Consider the following 18,965-nt stretch of genomic DNA (forward strand, 5'->3'; position numbering starts at 1 on the left):
AAGTCAAATCAAACAAAATGCCTAATACTGAATCACTGTGCTCCTAAAACAGTATAAACTTCAACTTCTCTCCTTTCCTCCTAAACTTTCTCTTATTTTAGGATGAATTTCAGACTCACTACACATAACATGTAGCACAAATGAACAGGGAGAAAAATCACCGACCAAGCAAGTGGATAGCAATATGGTCCTAAATTGACCCCCTTACATAGGGCAGTCCCCTGGCCTGGAGAAAGCAGGCCTGTAATAGCCCAGCTAATCCCCTCACTACAGCTGTTTAAAAAACAAATGTATTACTACAGCAGAACAGACTGTCAGGTGTTTATCTGGAATGTACTGAAGTCTTTACATATCACAAAGACCATATATACTGTTCTTAAAAAGACATAATCCTTATTCTAATATTTCATTTCTTAGACACATGTCTTTCTTAAATATAATGAAAATACAAAACAAAACAAAAATCTACCAAATCCAAGAGTTCAGACTACTTTACCTAGAGGATATAATCCTTCTCATCATCTCACTGTTTCGATTACCCTGAGATCTGATCACTATCATACAATGCCATTAACGTCATGAATTTAGCTCACCTGACTGGCTGATGATGCTGGAATGTCATTACGGTGATCAACAAAAGCAGTTTCCTTTACATTCAAGTAAATCTACGGAGGTTAGGCCTTCATGGATTTGGTAATTTTGTTTGCTTAGGAATTCAGCCACAGATATTTTCTTGGCCTGTTTCTTGAACCTCAATTTAATGATAATGACTTCTCTCCACATTTGCCCCCTCCTCCCAAAAAAACTTTCCTATGGAAATGTCTAGGTTGGCAGGAACTTTAGGGAGACTATATTCAACTAGAAAGCCTTTGCTATACTATGTATTATCCCAGTCTAACTAAGCCTCCAAATCAACAGTGAGAGAATAGTATTTCTAATTTATACATGGAAATATTAAGTAACTAAGTTAAAAGATTTAGCAATAACAACAAATATGCAGAAGCCTTATGAGATGGGGTGGAAGATACTATCATTCCCATTTTAAGAATGAGAAAACTTAGTTTGTGAATGTTGTAAATATGAACACAATCACATAGCTAATGGGTAGGTGATGAAACTGGGGACATACACTTAGAAATTCTGGAAATAAGTCTAGTGCTATTTCCTCCATATTAAAAAGCATAAAAATGAATGGAGAAGTACGGTACCATTATAAAATAAACAAAGACCTAGCAATTAGTGTTGATACAACTCACTTACAACAAAAGAGAAAGAAACATATCCTGTTTGGATTTCCAAGGGGCAATATCTGAAAGAAAACATCAATTTATGCTTGCTTTTATAGAAAAGAAGTAACTGCATTCATGTAAGTTTAATTCTTGTCTGACAGGGTATGAAGGTCATGAACAAGCCAAGAAGTCAAAAACACTGGAGAGTGATAAGTGAGTCATCAGGGTACATGCACACGCGCACGCACACATCATTTTCCTTTTCTATAAAGGAAATTTAAAAAAATCAGAGATATTTTACTTTGATAAAAATACTGAGAACAAAAACAATTTCTAAATAAATTTGTTGGGCAGCCCGGGTGGCTCAGCGGTTTAGCGCTGCCTTCAGCCCCGGGCATGATCCTGGAGACCCGGGCTCTCTGCATGGAGCCTGCTTCTCCCTCTGCCTGTGTCTCTGCCATTCTCTCGCTCTCTCTCGCTCTCTCTGTGTCTCCATGAATGAATGAATGAATGAATGAATAAATCATAAATAAATAAATAAATAAATAAATAAATAAATAAATAAATAAATTTGTTGCTGCTCACTTTTGGAACAATCTAAAAATTTAAACTCCAATAAACCTATGAATCTTTAATATTGCCCTCCTCCATCAACAGAAGACAAACCCTACAGGAAATGGGGACACGAGTTAGCACACAGCCCTATAACACTCTGTGAAAATAGAAAGTACCTGTTATTGGAATGGGATCTCTTTCCAGAACACTGAATTGCTTTCAAGACCCAGACAAAACTGGTTTCTTGCTTTACTTGAGGTTTGAATGCACTCATTAATAATCCTAAAAAGCACTAAAAATATGTTAACATAAGGCCTTGTGCTACTACTCAATGACATATTCAGTTATCTGTGATCCTTGATGATGCTTGCCCCTCTCAGGAAGCTAGAAAATGGGAGCATTTGTATCTCAAAAAAAATGGATGCTACAAAAGGAGCTGAAAAAAATTTCTGATTAAAAGTACTCATGACAGAAAGATTACATAATTACGCAGAGCAAAGCTATACATGCCAAGACTACAAAAGGTATCCTAGATTAACAGGATTATGGGAAATCTCTATGGAAAGCATTGACTAAATAGGGTAGAACCCTCAGAAGGGTTAGACTTGTGTCTTACACTTCTACTGAGCACAACCTCATACTGAAAGTGGATCGTGAAGGGAAACCCTGATAGATTGCAGATCCAAGAATATGGGAACCTGGACTCCTTCCTTTCCCAGGATACTCTAGCGAGGCAGCAAGCCTAAAGTGATTTAGAAATGTCTTCACTGCGTGTCTACACAGATGGGACTGAGAGAACCTTACAGAGTAACTACATCAGGGAATGGAAAAGAACAAGAAGATTATTTCCCTGTATCCACAAATGGTGCAGGAAGAGCCAAACTGAAAGTGGCTTGTAGTTGGGAGTGGAACTTGGCTACGACTCATGGGAACCAATGAACAGATGGGAACAAGGACAGTTTGGAAGATGCCAACGTGCACAGATTACTCAGGCCAAAGCCCCTTTCCTGTGCCTTAGTGCTATATAATCTCCCTGTAATTAGACTGAAGCCGGAAGGAAAAGCAAGGATGAGAAAGAAGGTGAATGGATTAAGATAAATTTCCACTAGCCAGGAGAGACAAACAAAAGAAATAGAAATAAAGTTATTTTACCTTTTCAGCACACCTGCACATGTGGATTTGGATTTTTTTTTACCTGCCACACCAGCTCTATCACAACATTGATTAGTTGTGTGCAAACAGCAAAGCTGCAAAATAACAACCATCAGCGGCAAATACAGCCATGTCCTTATTTCTACGTCCAGAAAATAAGGTCTTTAGACTGCCATCAATTAGGGGAAGCTGAGGTGAAAAGAATCCTTAACAAAAATTTGGAAAGTTAAGAATTTTAGGGTTGTGTGTATCACTAGTGCCGAAACATGCATAATTAACTTATAAAGTCTCCATCTCTAAACTTATGTTGTAGCATATCTTAAGAAGATGTACTGTACCTGTTTGGCTTCCCAATCACAAATCCAAATTTTCACAAAGAATGAGAATTTTGCAGTAGTTGATGTGAAAAGAGACATGGAGCTTCAGAAATAGGGTTATTACAAAAGCATTTGGCAGATATGATTAACTGAAAGACTGATTTAGGTAAGCATTCATTCCAATTTGGAGTAAGATTTAGTATAGCCATATTCCAAATACTAAATTACTTTGCTGACCCCCATTCTACATCTGCTTCCTTCATAACACATGGCCAGAAAGCTCTGCTTCCTTCCATCAGAATGATTATTCAATGAAAGTCTGCACCCCATCCTCTGCTGTCATTCTGTTAAGACAGAGGTTTTGTCTGATTACTCTCACCCTAATAACTCCAATTTAAATTAGCTAATATTTGCTAAATGAGTTAATGTCTTCATGAACGATTCATCTTACCAGTTTGCTTTACAAATACAGACAGTCCCCAAACTTATGATGGTTCAACTTAACGATTTTTCAACTTCATGATGGTGCAAAAGCGATGTGCATTCAGTAGAAACCGTACTTTGAATTTTGAATCTGGACTCATCCGCAGGCTAGTGAGATTCAGTATGAATGATACTTTTTTGTGATGCTGAGCAGTAGTAGTGAGCGGCTCTTGCTTAGCCACCAATCATAAGGGTGAACAACCGATCCACTTACAACCATTCTGTTTCTCACTTTCGCTTCAGTATTCAATCAATTGCATGAAATAGTCAACACTTCATTATAAAACAGACTTTATGTTAGACAATTTCTCCCAACTGTAAGCTAACGTCAGCGTTCTGAGCACTCTAAGGCAGGCTAGGCTAAGCTGTGATGTTCAGTAGGTTAGGTGTAGTAAATGCACTTTCAACTTCTGATATTTTCAAATTATGACAGGTTTATTGGGACACAACTCCATCCTCAGTTGAGGAAGATCTGTATACTACTTGGCAAGAAATTATTCTACCTCCACTTCTTCCCCCGTTTTGTGGTCTTTTGTTTCTTTTGGGGGAAAAGATGTAGTGATACCAAACTAATTCCAAAACCTTTTTGTTTTTCTGACTCATTTCTTTTCCTCTAGGCTAAGAAGCCAGAATAATCAGAGTAAGATGAATGTCTTGTGTCCCTGTCAGTGCCAGTCATAAGTCTCTGGAAGTGTTCTCAGCTCGGATTGCTCTCTCAGGTGTCTTATTAAAATGGTGATGGCACCTATGATGGAGTTCTGAACTGTAATGGTCATCTCAAGGTTGTGGAGAAGGGTACACACGCTATAGCTTGTCTTAGAAAAGGACAAGAGTTCCACCAGGGTCCAGATCTGATATTAAAAATTACTCCTGTCTGGCTGGCTAATGAGGTAAGAATGAATCCATCCGTACTGATATACCATAACCTCTTTATGGTAGTGTATCTACAGAAATTGCTCCCAGGGTGAACTCCTTACAATAATGCAGTAAGAGAGGCTATGACAGCACCTATATAATGCTAAAAACAACCTTTGGTAAGTGAATAACATGTAGCAATACTCCAAAAAACCCAAAGATTCAGTTATCTGATTTCCTAAATGTAGTAATAACATGGAACTATCAGAGGATCTGGACCAGGTTGGTCAGTTCAGGCATAAAACAAAACAAAACAAAACCTCAATTGGCCCCTTCATTTTTCCTCCTAAATTGCCCAAATGCACAAGACGAACTGGTGTTACATGACAACGTATATTCTAAGAGGTTTGAAATTGTATTCTAAGCCTTCCTTGTCCTTTTTCTTTTAATGAAGTTGCTCAACTGTTTACTGAAATTATCAAGATGGTTAGGTATTGTAGAAATGAACAGATACATACACCTGTCCATATCAATTTCTATCTCACCTATTCCCCTATATATCTCTATGTATATCTACATATGATCTCCCCAGAAAAGATCTGTGATTTAATTACTAGTCCCATGCCTTCTTTCCAATTACCTCCAGGCTGCTAAAGATTCCATCAGGGATTTTTATGGTCCCTGTGTGGACCATTTAGGGCACACAACTGTGCCCTTTTAAATAGCTCACTTCACTGCTTTCTTGCAACATTAGCCTGAGCAAGACGAAGCTTTGAAAGGCAACTAGACAACACCATCTTCATTCCAAGTGTTAATTTGATATCTGCATAATTTAATCTCCTGCATTCTAAATACCAAACCCTGTTTCCAGAAGTTAATTGGTTTTCTTTCTTTTTTGTTTTTATTTTTTTAATTTAGATATATTAACAGATTTTGCTTGCATTTTAATTTTCTCAGTTTTGGCAAGTTCCACATTTCAATTATAATTATTTGGGTTCACCACGGGATTTATATATTTTAAAGATTACATTAATTAGCTCTCAAGCAAAAAATAAATTTTATTCCTCATCAAGAGTATTATCAGCAAGCATATCCAAATGACTTTCAGACAGTTTCAGGGCATTAGTAATTCAGAGAACATCCAAGACCATTGTGTTTTTCATTAAAAAGCCACTGCATTGGTATTAATTTACTTAATTCATAAGACTAAAGATGATTTAGACCTAAGTAAATACATATACAGCCTTTCCCTCCCTCCTCCTCTCTCTACCACACACACACACACACACACACACACACTTTTACTCAGGAGGTAACATTGACCCTTGACCCTAGCTCTATAATGGCTATAAGCCATTATTTTGATACTAAGCAGTTATTGAGATAAAAATGGGATAACTCTAATCTGCTAGCATTAAAAAAAAAAAAACACCTGAACTTTAACACCCTATAAAGTCCTTCTCCTGACCCAATCATCTGGGGTCTTCTGGAGTGTCTCAGGAGTACCCAGAGACATCAATGTGGCTTCCTCCACGACAAGAGGAATATTTCTCCCCCTGCGTTAACACCTGCTACTGAGACCTCCCAGAATACCTTTCCCCCCTCAGTGGCAGCTGTTCCATGAGTGCTACCACTGCCCTTCTGCTGCAAACACTGCTGGCCATGTCTTATTATATATGCCTGTGGCCTGACTGTCACACATGATAATATACCTCCAGCCCTGGAGAAACACTGGTGGCTGTGGATACCAGCAGTACTGAGGTATAAGCCCTCTGCTGGTGCAGCAGGGATCTCTCTTAACCTCAATCTCCTTATGCTCCTGATGTCCCTCTGAGATTTCTGTGAGGAAATTACTCTTTCATATGTTATCAATAGAAGCCTCTCTCTCTGCTAGGGTTCAGATGTCTGTTCACAGGAAGCAATATACACTCCGCTCTAAGCAATACCAATATCATCTTTCTCTCTAATGGTAGGAACACCTATAGAAGAAGCTTCTTTTCCCATCTCTTTCTTTCCTTATGATCTGTTGTTTCCCATTAGGCATCCCAGTGTCTCATAGTGATATACCTCTAAGGGCTTGCGCCCCAAATATCCCAGGGTCATTTCAGAATGGCAAAAGCCAAGAGACCTAAGCTCAAAGTATGACCTACTTTACAATAGAGAAGTTGTGGAATATGTAAATTGTGTGTGTGTGCACACATATGTTAACCCAACACATCAGAATGAAACACAGCTATAGTGTAGTAGTTCAAAGCATGGATTCTGGAGCCAGACCACATGGACTCCGATTCTAGCTCAGTCACTTGCTAGCTCTGTGGTCCTAAACAAGCTACTTAGCCTCATGATTCTCAACTTTTAAAGTGTGAATAATAATAGCACCCTCTTCCCAGGGTTGTAATGAGATTAGACAAGCTAATCCACATAAAGTGCTTAGAATAGTCCCTGGCACATAATAAGGGCTATGTAAGTGTTAGCTATGATGATAGTAATGCTTCTCTCTGAGTGGTGCAATTATCCATTCTGGTTCTCTAGGTGATGGGGATACAATTGTGACTAAAATAGATGATGACCTTGACCTATGGGGAGGGCATGACTATAAACAAATATATATGTGTGTTTTATATATATACGTATGTAATCTCAGGAAGTAATAAAGGCAGGAAAACAAAAGCTGAGAAAAAAATAACACTAGAGGCTAAAGGGATAATTCTGAAACATACTCAGCAGTAGTGTTATTTTGTCTTAAAAGAAACAATTATTTTTATTGCATGTTATCATTTTTTTAGATTATATGAATTTGAAAATGTAGATAACACACAGCAAAAAGGTAGTTTTAGTTTCAGCAGGTCATCCCACAGAATTACTGGTCTGGCAATCAGATTATTGTTTTGGTATATTTTAGCACAGAAAAATCAACTCCATAGAAATGTTCATGGTGTTCTTAAGAAAGTTTGGGATTTTCATACAGCATTTCATATTTATTTTCTCTTTTACCTATGTTTTCTTGACAATGTTTTTGCTTCTTTTGAAGATTCAAAGCACAGTGCTAAGACCAGAAACCACCCACTCACACACTTAAACACTGGGAAATGGGACTACCCATCCCATTCGGCTTACTGTCTCCATTAGGGGTCAGAAAATTACAGCCCATGGGCCAAATCTTGCTCCCTGCTTATTTTTCCTGCTTGTTTCGTATATAAAGTTTGGAACACAGCCATGGCCATACGTCCATAATCTCTATAACTCCTTTTGCACTATAAGAGAGTTGAGTAGTTGCAACAGAGATCATATGGCCCAAAGCCTAAAATTTTTACTAGCTGGCCCTTTACAGACCTCTTGCCTTCACCAGGACTTCTCACCCTGAGCACTACTGACATACCAGGCTAGATAATTCTTTGTTGTGAAGGTTGTCTTCTGCATTGCAGGGTGTTTAGCAGCATCCCTGGTTGGCACCACAGCCCCCAGTCCCCTCAAAACAACTGAAAATGCCTGCAAACTTTGCCAAAAGCCCCTGGGAGGTAAAACAGCCACAGGTAAGAACCACTGACATGACTTTACTATTCAGTTGTCCACATTCGTCTACCTTTATTATTCTAGAAGACTCTTGCCCAGGCAAATAATTGTATTGTTTATTACAGAACTTTCCAAAAGCCCTAACAACTCTTCAGTAGAAAACATAAATAATTTGTACCCTCACTTTGCTGTGCCCCCAATCCTAAACTAATACACCATGATCCTTACTTAATCATAGTCAAGTTTCCCCATTGAAAAATTGTCTTAAACCAAACTTAAAATTCTTTTTTTTTCAAACTTAAAATTCTTAACAAAAATTCAACCTTGTCCCTCTCCCCCTGAGACAAGAACACTGTCAAGGTGGTGATCTCCCTTAAAATAGTAAGCAGTATATGTAGATTTGTCTTATCAACAGGCTGTACGGGTGATATTTGGGGTGTCATCATTCAATATTATATAACAAGCACTAAAAATTTCAAAGCCATGTATATATAAAAAGGACTTCTGGGGATCCCTGGGTGGCTCAGTGGTTTAGCACCTGCCTTCAGCCCGGGGCATGATCTTGGAGTCCCAGGATCGAGTCCCGCATCGGGGTCCCTGCATGGAGCCTGCTTCTCTCTCTCTGCCTCTCTTTCTCTCTGTGTGTCTCTCATGAATAAATAAATAAAATCTTTTAAAAAAGGACTTCTGTTAAAATACTTGATTTCTATTCAGACAATTATAGTTGAGGCATCCTTTTTGCTTACTAAACACTGTTTTGTGTCTAAACTATTTCTTTCACATTTTAGATTTGTCATTACCTTTGGTCTCACTGCTTTTAGAAGATTTGGAATGAATTTAGAAAAAAAATACAGAATGCCATACTTCCAAATAGAGTATTTTAATGTTATTGGGATTTCCCCAACTAAGTACAATTAAACATATATGGATTAAGTTATCTGCATATTGAATTGACATCCACCCTAACAAAGAGGGAATTGCTGAGATCTAGTCACGGAAATTGTCTTTCCCTTGAGTAAATAAAGAGGCATGGAATCCTTTCAGTGAAAACACAATTTGACTGAATAAAAAAAATAATGGCTCAATCTGGCCATATTGGGCTAAAATAATGGGATTTTTCATCTACCTGAAGCCAAATAATCAGCATGTTTGTGTTTTTAAGTTTTCAAACGGCTGTTGTAGATGTAGCTTTATGAAATTTATTCTTATTCACTATTCAACCCTTAAAGTCAAGAAGTTTCTGGCATATAGTAGGTGTTCAAGAAATACTGAACAAATAAAATAATAAAATAACCAATTTACTCTATATGTAAAAGGGAATATATGAAATCATATCTGAGAATCTGTCTACAGGATATAGCCCTTATCTCAGTTTCAACTGCATTAACATCTAAAATCAGGCTTTCAATGAAAAAAGCCTGTAGTGATGGGATATAGTCTCAATTTCTTACATCTCAGAATTTTTCTTAGGATGAAGGTGTCATACACCTCTGCAGAGCCATCTTAAGATATAGAAAGCCATGAAAGAACACTGATCCTATCTATCGTAAAGATTTTGTAAATCATCCATTTTTCAGCCCCTCAAAAGCTAAGGCTTCAAGACAAGATGAACATAACTTCAAAAGGTAACAAGCCTCTCTAAGGAGAAATAAGGAAACAAATTATTTTACTTTTGGCAGAGCATGGAAGGGAGAGTTGGCATTCAATAAAGCAGCTACGAAGAAAAATGAGTTTAATGAATGGTTAAATGCCTAGTATGTGTTAGTTTAGATGATAGCATGGTAGTTTAGAATCCCTGGGAATGACATACACAGGTAAGTCTGTACCCACTTGCCAAGTCTTTTCTGTGAGTTTTTCCTGGTGCTCACGAAGGAAGCTAGGGTCAGGCATGAACTCTGAGATACCGTCTCAGTGGGAGAGCCATGCAGGGCCTGCCAACATTTGAAGGTTGAGCAAAAGTACCTGGAGAAGTTCATCTGTGCTCCAGGACTTGAATGCACATGAAGTGATGAGCAGCTGCTACTTCACCACAGACATCAAAATGTGAGAAGCATGCCTATACCTAGAACTCGCTGATCTTACAAAAACTTCTGTTAATGGATAAGGGCAAGAAATTTGCTCCCATGTGGAATCCAACCATGCTTTGTTAGGAAAAGCCACCTGCCACCAGGAAAACAAAGGAAAGTGTACCACCCACTCCACTGTGGGCAAATTTGGCTGCTGCTGGGTGAGGCACAGAAAATCTGCTCTCCTGACCCTGAACTGACACTATTCAAAAGCTATCTGTTACTGGGAGAGGAACAGGAAAATGCTTGCAATGTAAGAATTTACACATAAATACAAAAATTTATTCATACAAAATTAGCAAACCAATTTACACAACATATAAAGTGCATATTACATCATGACCAACTGGGTTTGGATCTTGGCCCAAGAATGTAGTTGGTTCAACATTCAAAAACCAATATATTTTATCATATTAACAGACTGAAATGTATACCATATGAAAAGTCATTTGACAAAATTCAATAATTATTCATGAAAAAATTCTCACTAATTTAAGAAAAAAATGTAACTTCCTCAACCTAATGAAGGGACTCTATAAACATACAGCAAACATCATACTTAATAGCAAATATTGAATTATTTTACCCTAATATTTAGAAACAAGTCAAGAGTGTCTGTTCTCACTTCTTCAGTTCAAAATTAGCTGTAAGTTCTACCTAGCACGATAAGGCAAAGAAAAAAAGAAAGGTACAGACTGGAAAAGAAGAAGTATAACTACCTTTAATATCATATGTCATGATTATCTATGAAGAATATCCTTAGGAATCTACAAAAAAAGTAATTAGAGTGAGTTCAGCAAAGCCATAGGATAAAAGGTCAATTTACAAAAAGCAAATGTTTTATTTATGAAAACCAAAGACTTAAAATACTACTTCCATAGCGCAAAAATTTGAAACTCTTGGGACACCTGGGTATCTCAGTCAGTTGAGTGTCTGACTCCTGATTTCAGCTCCGGTCATTATCTCAGGGTCGTAAGATGGAGCCTTCAGTTGGGCTCCACACTCGGTGCAGGATCTGCTTGAGATTCTCTCCCTCCGCCCCTTCCTCCCCCAACCCCTTGTACTCAGATGCACATAAGCACACGTGCATGTGTGTGTGCATACTTTCTTATAAATAAATAAATAAATAAATAAATAAATAAACAAATAAATAAGCAATAAATAAAATACAAAAAAGCCTCTTAGGATATATTGTACAAAATACATGAAAGACATGCATATTGAAAAGAAGTATTGCTGACAGAAATTAAAGTAGACCTAAATAAATGAAGATACATACTGTATCCATGGATCAGAAAATTCATTACTGGTAAGGAGTCAGTTCTTTCCATTTGATCTCTAAATTCAGTGTAATCCTGCCAAAATCATAGTGAGATTTTTAGAGAAACTGACCAGCAATTTTAAAATGTATATTGAAACGCATAAGACCTAGAACAAAATGTTTTATTTTATTTTTATTTTTTTAGTCAAAATGTTTTTGTAAAAGAAGACAAAATTTGAGCATGTATGCTACCTGTAAAGCTATGTATCAAAGCTGTACTGACATAAGGATAAAGAAATAAGTGGAACAGAACAGAGAGTACAGAAACAGACTCTCATAAATGGCTAGTTAATTAAAAAAAAAAAAGGCTAGTTAATTTTCAACACAGATACAAAAGTTAGGCAATGGGGAGAGCAATTTTAAAAATTGTGCTTAAGGGATCCCTGGGTGGCGCAGCGGTTTGGCGCCTGCCTTTGGCCCAGGGCGCGATCTTGGGGACCCGGGATCGGGTCCCGCGTCGGGCTCCCGGTGCATGGAGCCTGCTTCTCCCTCCTCCTGTGTCTCTGCCTCTTTCTCTCTCTCTGTGTCTATCATGAATAAATAAATAAATCTTTAAAAAAATTGTGCTTAAAATGTATCATGGGTCCACAAATAAGAGCTTAAACTATAAATCTTCTATAAGAAACATAGGAGACAATCTTTGTGACCTTAGGTTATCAAATATTCCTTAGACAAGACAAAGAAATATGAACTATAAAGGGAAAAATGGTAACGGGATTTATCAAAAAAATTTTTTTAAATCTGCACTTCAAAAGTCAGCCTGGAAGAAAATATTTGCAAACATATTTCTGATAAAGGTCTTGTATCCAGAATATATATACAAAGAACCCTTGAGCGCAATAATAAAAGACAATGTGCTCAATAAAAAAAATACGCAAAATATTTGACCAAACCCTTCAGTGAAGAAGACTTATAAATGGCCAATAAGCAAATACAAAGATGCTCAACATACTTAGTCAACATGGGAATGGGAATTAAAAACACAGCGAGACACTACTACATATTTACTAGAATCACTGAAATTGTTTTAAAAAGAAAAAAAAAGAAAACTAGTAAGTGTGGATAAGAATGTGGAAAACTTGTAACACTGCTAGTTGGAATGCAAAATGATTCAGCCACCATGATTATTTCTTATAAAGTTAAAAATATATTTATCCTAAGACTCAACAAGTACCTCAAGTACCTACTCCTAGGTACTTACCCAAGAGAAATGAAAAAAAAAAAAAAAAACCTATGTGGAAATGTTGCTAGAAGCTTTTTTCATAATAGAATAAAAAAGTGGAAACAATACAAATTTCATCAGCTGGTAGCCCAATAAACACACTGTTTTATTTTTTTAAGATTTTATTTATTTATTCATGAGAGACACACAGAGAGAGGCAGAGACACAGGTAGAGAGAGAAGCAGGCTCCATGCAGGGAGCCCAACGTGGGATTTGATCCCGGGTCTACAGGATCATGCCCTGAGCTAAAGGCAGATGCTCAACCACTGAGCCACCCAGGGGTCCCAAAAACACCATTTTAAATCATACAACATGGGTGCCTGGGTGGCTCAGTGGTTGAGCATCTGCCTTCTGCTCAGGGCATGATCCCATCCCATCGTGATCAAGTCCCACATCGGGTTCCCTGCAGGGAGCCTGCTTCTCCCTCTGCCTATGTCTCTGCCTCTGTCTCTGTGTCTCTTATGAATAAATAAAATATTTTTAAAAAATCATACAACACTACAGTACTAAACAATAAAAAGGAATAATCTATACTGATACATGTAAGAAGTTGGGCAGATTTCACATCACTAAGGTAAGTGGGAAAAGCCAGCCACATAAGACTACATTCTCTCTGATTCCATTTAAATGACCTTCTAATAAAGGAAAAAATACAGGGACAGCCATGGTTTCTAGAGAACTGGAGGTAGGAGGAGGCATAAGGAAACTCTGGGGAATTATGAAAATACTCTATGCTTTGACTGCAGTCATGATTATACAAGTATATACTTCAAAAGGGTAAATTTTATTATATAAAGTCATACTTGAATGAAAGCTGAAAAATGTGAGCACCCACTGAGGGTTACAAACAGCCAGCATAGTCCTACTTGACTCTGCGGGTGCAGACAGAGAAATTATGAATTCCAGGGTGGAGAGTTACTTTAAGAATTTTTTTTCCTGCCAAGGTACAAAGAACTCTTAGATAATACCACAAAATGATAACATTTTATACTGGAAGTGAATTTAAAGATTATCTAGAGTGAACACCTCATTTTACAAGTAAGGAAACTAGGAACTAAAGAAGCTGATTGACTCACCCATGAAATCCCAAATCTTAAAGCTGGAGTAGACTGGCCCTCAAAATAACCCTACAAGGTTTACCCCAAACTGTAGACAAGCAGTCTAAATAAATAAGTAATGGCAGGAGCTGATGTTACAACTTCAATCTCACTAGGAAACAAAAGGATCGCAACAGGCCTTTGAAATAATGCACTAAAATATGACTGATTCTGCAGCTTGGGGAGAGAAAACAGTTGTATTTCAAGGAAAGGTGCCCTTAACAGATCAGAGAAATAATGAACTTGAACTTTTCTCATTTCTCTTTGATATGTGTTCAATGGCTGACTCCATCTGCCAATGCATTTTGCCTAATCATTATAGTATTCTTACAATAAAAAAATGGGGAGGGCAGCCCAGGTGGCTCAGCGGTTTAACACCGCCTTCAGCCCAGGGCATGATCCTGGAGACCTGGGATCCAGTCCCACATCGGGCTCTCTGCATGGAGCCTGCTTCTCCCTCTGCCTGTGTCTCTGTCTCTCTGTCTCTCTCTGTCTCTCTCTGTCTCTCTCTCTCTCTCCTCTCTGTGTATTCTCATGAATAAATAAATAAAATCTTTGAAAAAATGGGGAAAAGCGAGGTCAATGACTAATGCACTGTCCACCTTGATGGGTCAGGAGATTCCGAACTTTTAGATTCAGACCCTTTGAAGTCTACAAGATGAACATCAGCAGATGTGAACAGAAGCTAAGATGATGCTAGCAGCTAAGATAGCATTTAATTAATCTATGTCCTCCTCTGCTCCTCCATCCTTATTCCTGCTCATTCTCCATTCCTACCACCTAGAACTACTCATTTTGAGAGATATGATCTCTTTCCCTTGCCACTAATAATTAACGTATTTTGTGCTTGTGCTTGCAATAGAACCCAATTAACCAGGGATTCAAACAATTTAGAAGGTGTGATGGTTAATTTTATTTCCCAACTTATCTAGGTTATGGTGCCCAGTTGTTAAACAGTAGCCTAGATGTTGCCGTGAAGGTATTTTTTTTTTTAATGTGACTAGTATTTACAATGAGTAGACTTTAAATAGAGTAGATTGCCCTGCATAAATTAGGTGTGGCCTCATCTAATCAGTTGATGGCCTTAAGAGCTATGTTTCCTGAAGAAGAAATTCTGCCTCAAGAATACAATATAGAAATCCTGCCTGAGTTTCCATCTGTTCGCCTGCCCTGAAAATTTCACACTTTTCAGCCCCCACAAGTTTGAGCCAATTGCTTCAAATAAATCTCAACCTCTTTCTCAAAATCTGTATCTCTGTATCTGTGTGTATGTGTTGGTGTGTGTGTGTTCTAGTTCTTTGGAGAACTAGAACCAACTAATACAGTGGGTTATTATTTTCATAAAACAAAAAGTCCAGAAGTCATCATAATTCATGCCATCAGGGACTCTAGCTTCTTCTAGCTTTCTACTCCTCTAACCTTAGCTAGCAGCTTTTATCCTTATGATCACAGTTGCAAGGTAGTAATTCCTCCATCAACATCATAACTGTAGTCCAGAAAAGAGAAAAGTTTAAGGCAGATAATATAGGTCAGTTGAGTCTATCCTTTTAAAGAATTTTCCCAGAGGTCCCATCCAGCAACTTTCACTTATATCTTATTAGCTTTTGCTATGTCACATGGTCATCCTTAGCTGCACAGGCAGCTGGGAAATGTAGTTCTTTTAGCTGGGCACCTTGTTTTCTATCCTAATAGAAAAGATGAGAATAGTTATCAGATAAGCTACCAGCAGTGTCTGCTACGTCCCTTTAGTTCTGAGGATTGGTCCTTAAACATGCTCCAGTACACTGATCTTAATTTTAGTACTATAGTGTTAGCTTCACATCCTCTTAGATACTGTTTTGGTTTTCTTCTGTTCAAGGATTATTCATCCTTTCCAAAGATTACCATCACATCATCTTCTCACTCCTTACATCTCCTCTACCCCACAAGTCATCTCATGGAAGTGACCTTTATTCGAAACGACTGGAAACATGGCCGGTAACTAGTATTTCATGTCTCCTAGAAAGCAGATACTCTTACAACAGTAAAGTTTCAGGGCTGCAACTAAAAATAATAGTTAACTTGGTTGGGAAACATATTTTCCAAAGAAAGAAGATGTCTAAGTTTAGAGGACATATGAGCAGCTAGGAAATTCATTTCCCAAAAGATCAACATGATGAGTTAGCTCAAGTCTATTAACTGCTTGAGATCACAAGAAATTAATACATAAGGCATAGTTGTTTATCTCTGGGTTATGGTACTACTGGGGCCGATTTCTGTCTGGCAGAAATAATCAGTAATTATGAAGTCAATACAAAATCAAACAAAGAAACTTTTAAAAACTGCCCTAAAGGGGCATATGTAAGAGATGTAATTAACTTTTTGAAAACTATAAATGAAAGCCCATGTGGCAGAAGATTGCTATTTAATCTATTACGTAAATTCTCTATCCTCAATATTTCAGTATCCATCATTCTCTGAATCTCATTGCCACTCCTTCACACCAGATCTTCCCCATGCCTACCAATATTCCTCATTTTGATCTTATTCCATCTCCCATACCACTACCTGTGTGATCTTCCTAAGTATGAATTTGATCATGTCATTCCAGTGCCCAAATTCTTCTATACATCCCTATAGCTTTCAAAATAAAGACAAATGCTTCAGTGTAATATACATGATGCTTTTGATCTATCTCCTACCAGCCTCTCTAGCCTTATCTCACACTGACCATACCTTTCTCACTCTCTAAACATATAATCCATTCACTGACCAGGTATATATTGAACATGTACTGTGTGCCAACCATTCTGCTAAGTATAGGGGATGCAACAATGAGTATGAGAGGCCTGGGCCCTGCCATCCTGGGAATTATGGACTAGTAAAGAATTCAGTCAAGTCAACAGAATGTTAGAAAACAATTCTAAGGCAGACACAAGGTAGGAGGATAATCAAGAAAGGTATATTAAAAAAAAAGAAAGGTATATTAGCTACTTATTGTTAGATAACAAACCACCCCCAACAGTGGGTTAAAACAATAGTAGTAATTTAATACTATCATCTCCCATTGTTCAGTCTATGGGCTGACTCAGCTAGGTAGTTCTTCTACAGAATGGCGCATCCACCTACAGTTGTTTCAGTGCCTAAGGTTGCACATCGTCTCAAAGGTGGACCTATTCATGTGTGGTCTGTGAAGTCTTGAGAAGCCAGGAGCTGCAAGACCTAGAACCCCTTAGGCATCTCCCCCATCTATGTGTTTGCTTCAGCACAGTAGCTTCAGGGAGTCTGGACTTCTTACACAGAGGCTCAAGACTTTAAAGACATATTTTCAAGAGAAGTGGAAGAAGCCGCACCATCTTTTAGGACCTACCCCTGGAAATCACAAAGTGTCATGTTCACCATACTTTATTAACAAAGCAGTTCTCCAAAGCTCGCCCAGGTTCAGGGGAAGGGATATAGACTCTACCTTTTAATGGAAGAATGGTAAGGTTCTGGAAAGCATGTGGGTCTGGAAACATTGTTGCAGATATTTTGAAAAACACAATCTGCCACAGAAATCTTTCCAGAAGAAGCATCTTGTTTCTTCACACTCTCATGCTTTCATAAATGCTGTTCACACTTTCTCAAATGTCTTCTTCCCTCTTCTTGATTTAACTTACTAATACTCATTTGGTAAAACTTATCCCATTTCTTCTCCTTTGAGGAGAACACTTCTTTGACCACTACTCCTTATGTCATTAACTATCCATTGTCACCTCCATGCTGCTCCTTATAGCCTGTTTGCTTTACAGGCTGTGCATGATCCTAGCCTTCTTTTCACAGTATCTTATGGTAGTGATTTCTTGACTCTATCACTGAACCCAAACCTGAAAGGCATAAAAACTGCTCAATTTTCCATCCTCAGAAGCTGACTTGGTACTTGTTATACAGTAGATACTTAAGTGAATTAATGTGAAGGCAAATCAGATTATCTATGAGAATCTATAGCTATGTATAAAAATGTTTATTATATACTTTTTGCTAGAATTTTAGGTATTCTAGATAGGTAGTGGGAATAAAGAATATAAAGGAAAGAAAGGAAGGGAGGGAGGGGAACAAAGGAGGAAGGGAGGAAAGAATAAATTAACTTCTATATCAAAATTACATTCTAAGTTATGAGAAGATCATTTTGCATGGAATCTACAGCTAGGACAAATGGGCATATTTGGTAGTGTTGCCTATTTTCTAGCCAAAAGGAGAAGAAAAATAAACTTCATTGGGTCCTCTCTGTGTGTCTGGCAGTTTATTACATTCACATCAAAGATATGAGTTGGCATGACCTCTATTTTGCAGATGAGGAAACTAAGACTCAGAGTATTCAAGTAATCAACAATTATTATAGTTGTACTACCTGTAAAGGATTAAATCAGGATACAAACTCATACCTGTTTGAGTGCAAAATTCATACTTTCTTCCATAGTATCAAGTTTTCATAGCTGTTAATATCTAGTCTCAAATGAGTCTGGATCTTCATGATGCCAAATATCTACCTATTTTGTAGGTACCCTTAGAGAACTTTTAAATTTTTAAAAATTTTTTAAGAAAATATAACTTCCAGAGAGGCACAGACCGTTATAATCTCTCTCTTTTGTTTCTGTTCATTTGTCTGTTTCTTACTCTTTCTCTTAGATTTTTAGGTGCTAGAGTGGAAGACAAAATGCCTTCCACTACACAGAGTGGAGATACTGAGAAAGATTCTGTAACCTTCACTACACATGAAGGATTCAGACAATACAATTAAATGTGCAATTCCACTATTTATGTAAAGTGTTACCAGAGGCACTCTGGTTTAGTCTCATTGTCTTTCAACCATTTCTAATATCTCATACTTTTCAACTAGAATTATAGTAATAACATATAAAGATAAAGCACTATTATCTTGGTTTACTGGGTAACATTACTAGGAGAATTAAAAAATATTTTTTTAAAAAAGATTTTATTCACTTATTTGAGACAGAGAGACAGTAAGAGAGAGAGAGAGAGCACAAGCACAAGCAAGGGGAGGGGTGGAAGAAGAGGGAGAAGCAGATCCCTTGCTGAGCAGGGAGCCCAATGCAGGGCTCAGTCCCAGGACTCAGGGATCATAACTTGAGCCCAAACCAAGAGCCAGATGCTTAACCAACTGAGCCACCCAGGA

Source organism: Canis aureus, chromosome X (assembly GCF_053574225.1).
Source record: "Canis aureus isolate CA01 chromosome X, VMU_Caureus_v.1.0, whole genome shotgun sequence".
NCBI lineage: Eukaryota > Metazoa > Chordata > Mammalia > Carnivora > Canidae > Canis > Canis aureus.